The sequence below is a fragment of the Rhinopithecus roxellana genome, chromosome 7, assembly GCF_007565055.1.
Source record: "Rhinopithecus roxellana isolate Shanxi Qingling chromosome 7, ASM756505v1, whole genome shotgun sequence".
Taxonomy (NCBI): domain Eukaryota; kingdom Metazoa; phylum Chordata; class Mammalia; order Primates; family Cercopithecidae; genus Rhinopithecus; species Rhinopithecus roxellana.
This window is the reverse complement of record NC_044555.1, coordinates 98,257,896-98,263,560: the sequence shown is the minus strand read 5'-3', so window position 1 is coordinate 98,263,560 and position 5,665 is coordinate 98,257,896.

Genomic DNA, 5,665 nt, shown 5'->3' with positions numbered 1-5,665 from the left:
TCATTATGAATTTTATTCTCCTGCAATACTGTAGGCTGAGAAGCCAGTCAATTCATGTCCACAGGGAAGAACTCATAAGCAATGATATTTGAATTCCCTGCATACCCAGGGAGGAATCACAAGTGGCTGAAGAGAAAGTGGGATGTCCTACTATCTAAGGTGGGTGGGACTGTTTGATAGGTGGAATTAATTTTGTGAGAAACTTCTTGATAGCAAAGTAATAGGTAGTTGGAGGTAGAAGTGGGCTGGGCCATGATACCCATCCTATTTCATTACCATGACCTCTGAAATGTCATAAACAAAGATGCCATGCAGTTCATTGCTTTTCTTATTGCAATTATTGTTGAGATAATTGTATATCACATGTAATTGTAAGAATGAAGAGAGATCCTGTGTACCTTTTACCTGTTTACCCTCAATGGTAATATAGCCTTGCTTCTTACTTGGCAGAAATGTATATCTCTAGGAAATAGGACAAGGGTTCTCTAGGTAAAATACTAAAGTACATGTATAATAGGGCCACATTGCCAATTTCCTTTTTACCCCAAGGTTGGCCGCTTGAGAGAACATGTATAAATGTGTATAAAGGAATAACTATAGCAAAGGCTTAACCTCTATGGTAGGCAGCAGGCCTGTAATATGCAAAAGTTGACCTGACAAGCCCCAGTAAGGGAGAGGGGAAAAACCAAGACCAAACTTGCTCCCTGGTTCAGTGAGGTGCCAAAAACTGAAAAAGAACATCAAAATGGATCCAAAGATGTAGCGAAATGATTTGATTCCATGGGAAGGATTTCTACCATCAGCTATGGAAAACAAATAAAAAGTAATCAGCTGTAAAATTGCAAAGTGATTGAGTCATCCCAGAGATCTGTCAGCATCAGGGACTGCTGTGTATATTGCAGATATAGGTAAGTAGAATGGCAAGCACAGGAACAATCGGACAGGGACACTGGTACAGGATTAGCAGAGGGTAGTGGTAGTAGTGGTGCTTGACACAGGTGTGTGGGAAGTCAGCAGATGCCACCCAAGTGCCTGGGGGCAAAGACCTCATGGGATGTGGAGAACAACTAAAACCTGTGGGGTACTTCAGGTATTAGCCCCTCCTCATTTCAGTAGGAGGTAAGGAACTTGGATAAGGCTAGAGTTCCAGCAATCATGCTTATAAGGCTGAGCTGTGGAGTAATATATTTATCATTGTTTGGGCCCTGCTCCTCCAAGTCATTGTGACAAAGGAAAATGGCTTCAAATTTTATTTTGTGATGGAAGATACTGGTAATTTGCTAACTCATAGTTTTTCTGCTTCATTTAATAGGAATAGGAAAATACTTGGAGCAAATCCTGGCAAGAAAGGCTGGAAGGGTGTGAGGCTTCTTAGCTTGCTAGCAGGAGCTTGTTAGTAGGAGAGGCAGTGCAGTAACTGCACATGGGCAGTAGAGAACTTGGCTAAATCCTAGTTGCTGGAATTCTCATTCACTTGCCCGCTCATATTTACAGAAAATGTCTTTTTGGCTTTCAACATGGAGAGATTAAGTGAGAAAATTAAAACTTGCATGTAAGTACAGTGAACTAGAAAACAACCAAATAATATTTGGTAACATACATAATGCAATTGTAGGGAATATAGTACCAGTGTGTTTGCACTTACACAAAGGTACAAAATTATATACACATTCTCTAGAAGGAGTACTATGCCCACTGTACAAGTAATACTAGTGGAACAAACCTCCAGTTTACCAAATTGCTGGTGTCCTTGAGTCTTGAGGACTCAAGAGAGCCTCTGACAAACCTGGCTCCAACAGGTGCGTCTAGCAGCTTTTAACAAGCTTTACTGTCATTTAGTCACATTTACAGGTGATTTTTTGAATGAAAGTTACCTTTAATAGAAATATCTACAGTGTCTGACATGTAGCAGGAGCTCAATAAATGATTTTCAAATGTATGAGCAAATTAGTGAATGAAGGTTTTCAGTAATTTTGGTTGAAATGCCTCCTATGACATCTGGACTTTGGTATCAGACATAAGACAAAACTAAACATTGTGCAGATGGTTTTGCATGTTCAGGATTTTCCAAGCAGAAAGATGATCAAAAACAAAGTATTTACTACATGTGATTTCTTTTGGTGGTTCTCCTTCATCTACATTTGTGATCTGCAAGGCTTTTGACCTGCATTGAGTATACACATTCGCCTCTCTGAGCTACTCCATGTAAACATCAGATGGAGACTCTGGGTCTGAGTTATTTAGTAGCAGAATTTGCAGAGCGTTTCCTGTATTGCTCACAAGGCTGGGCATTTCCGTGACTCCAGACCTATGAGACAGTGATACCCTCTAACCTGTGAGGTAGGTAAAATGGTCAATGCCAAGTGGTGGATGGGAAGGTGACAGAAGCAATAGCTCATTGATGTTTGTCATTTTTATTCGCAATACTTTAGGTCCAAGTTTCAAACTGCAATATTTTTACACTCAAGACACAGTCATGCACAATCCATATTTCAATTTTCTATTGCTTCAACCACAATTTAAAATAACAATATTGAAAACAAAAACCCTTAAAAAGATTGGATGCTGAGGTCAGAAGGATGGAACCATACCATCAGCAGGTCGACAAAAGAAATAACTTACTTAAAAATCAATCAAACAAAAAGACCATAAATACCTTTAATCCAAAGTTACAGAAGAATTTCACTACACATGGTTTACAGATAACACATTTTGACAAAAGTAATGCTCAGCCAATTGAGATACAATTCTGATAAACAATGAAAATGTGGATCCTTCTCAACTTGTTTTGTGTAGATGTTATGAGTATCATCTCAGTAGATATCACTACCCTGTGATCTGGTTCCTCTTGGCTAATGTACTGAGATTAAAAACTCAATGCATTAGTAGTTACAGGATTCTGTGAAGATCTTATCATCAATAATGAATATAGTATTTGCGGGTCCATAAAGCACACCACACATAAGCACACACATTGAACTCGAATTTTGCATTCAGGGCTGGTTGGCACTCTGCTGTAGGCAGGAATTGGGACCATCCACTAACTCCCAGTTTACCCTCTTTCCAGCAGTGTACTCATCATACAACTGGTCAATCACTGTGGGAGTTGTCATCAGAAATGCTATCTTTGGTTCCCAACAAATGAATTTGTCAACACTTCTGAATGCTAATAGCATGTAATTACTTTTTCATTTCTCTCTGCAACTTGTTAAGTGTTTAGGTTCACTCTTAATAGTCTCAGCCATTAAAATGCATGGGCTCTGCTATCTTGTGCCACTTGAGAATTGAACTCTAGAAAGCCTAGCACTACTTCACAGGAAAGGAGAAGCCCAAGCACAGTTATATTCTAGCAAGTGTGACAGTGTGTTTCTGTTTTAGCAGCAAATACTGGTCACAGCTTAAGGAAAACCAGACTTTACATACAGACTGTATGGAAAATGAAAACTGGGAACAGTCAACAGAAAATGGACATTAGAACAAAAACAAAATGAAACAACTGTAAACGAATTGGAAGACTGCCACAAGTTTTATCAACATCCCCTATTATTATGAACTTCATTTGCTTGTTTTTATTGTTGTTGTTGAGACAGAGTTTCACTCTTGTTGCCCAGGCCGGAGTGCAATGGCATGATCTCAGCTCACTGCAACCTCCACCTCCCAGGTTCAAGCAATTCTCCCACCTCAGCCTCCCGAGTAGCTGAGATAACAGGCGCCCGCCACCACACCCAGCTAATTTTGTATTTTTAGTAGAGATGGGGTGTCTCTATGTTGGTCAGGCTGGTCTCGAACTCCTGGCCTCAGGTGATCCACCTGCCTTGGCCTCCCAAAATGCTGGGATTACAGGCGTGAGCCACCGCACCCAGCCCATTCGCTTGAATTTTAAAAATCATCTTACATACTTCTTTTATCTAACTGCAACATAAGAGACTCAGGCTTAAACATGTGATATTTGCCATCACTATAGCAGGCTGAATTTTCAAGGCAACCTATAATGCCGTAGAATGTTAGACTTTTGGAAAGACCCTAAGGATTATCTAGTCCAATACACTTATTTTACAGATAAGGAAACAGCCATGGAGAGGTTAAGTGACTTGTCGAAGGTCACAGGGCAATTTAGTAATAAAGCTCATATTAGACTCCAGGGCTCCTTCTTCCTAGGCTAGTATTTATCCCACTACATATGACTCTTGGGTACTAAATCTGTTGAACATTGTGCCTGCCTTACTGCTGGTATTATGGGATAGCATTTGCCTGATGGCAGCTTCTAAAGGAGACTCTGATGGCACTAAGCAGTTTCTAAAAGTTTATCTTGCAAGTTCAACCCAATTAAGTGGCAGTAAATGCTACAAGTTGTATAGAATACTTGTACACACAGGTGTACACATGGAGGTGATATCTCAGTTCCCGCATTTGCAGATTCAGTTAGACACTGTTTACTATTAAACACATTCCCAATGCATGTTGGGTTATATTCATTTGGTCGCTTAAAGGAGTGTGGATCAGAAAAGGAATGAAAAAATTAAAAGCTAGCCAACAGAAAGACTATATCAAAAACAAATCTTTTATGAAAAATTCTTTCATAGGAGAAATATTTCCATTATTTCCAAGTTCCCATTTATTTCCTTCCCAGTCCACATGCAAATATATGTTCAGAATTGTATGCTGAGTTCACTTCAAATCCCAGGCCCATCAAACTGTCAGTTTACAAATGCTGAATTTCAGTCCCCTTGTTCAGAGCTCAGAGACTGGGAGATACTTGCACTACTTGTCATTCCTTTGTTTAACTGAATATTAACTGCAAGTAGCTTAGATAAAGACCAAGAGATTCAACGGGGGATGGCAGGGTTAAGACTCCCCTAAGTATTTTTGTATTGAGAATGACCAGTAAAAAGCCAGTAAGTTCTCTAGGTATAGGGTCTGCTTTCAGTGAAACTAAGCAACATATCTGAGGCGACTACCTCATTATCAAAGTTCTCACCTAAAATTTCTTTGATGAGTTAGAAGGAAATTCTTCTCCTTTGGTTAGATGGTCTCCCTTACTCTTTAAAAATCACAACTACTGCATACAACCTATAAATAGGTAGAAAAAAGCACATGGAGACCATCCCAAGTCAAAATTAACAGAACTGTAACTGAATGCCAACAGGCAGACAGTCCTAAATATTTGTTTAATGATTTCAAAGTCAGTTTTTAATTACAAGTCATAACTTCTAATGAAATTAGTGGGACTTGCCCTATTGGTTATTAAAAGAAGAACCCTACCTGAATGATATACAGTAATATCCTGTTGGACAAGAACATGGTGGGAGCTGGAGATTTTATCCTTCTATTCCTCCAAAATTCAACCTGAGAGTCTGTTAAAATGTTCCAGAAAGGTAATATCTGCAACAGATGTTATCAAGGGGGCTAATATAATGGTCACCCCTCCAATCTAAAGCAACCACAAAACAGACACCCGAATGCCATACCAAAGCACAGGGCAGACAGCCTGTTTTAAAGCAGAAGAGTGTGTTTGGAGTTCTAATAGTGACATCTCCCTAGCTTTAACTTATAGATAATAGTCTCCTAAGAAAGCATGTGCCATACCCGAGCGTATGCCAACCTCAGCACCCAGGCAAGTATAAAGCCTATAGAATAATTGTAACTAGCAAATATCTGTGCCCTG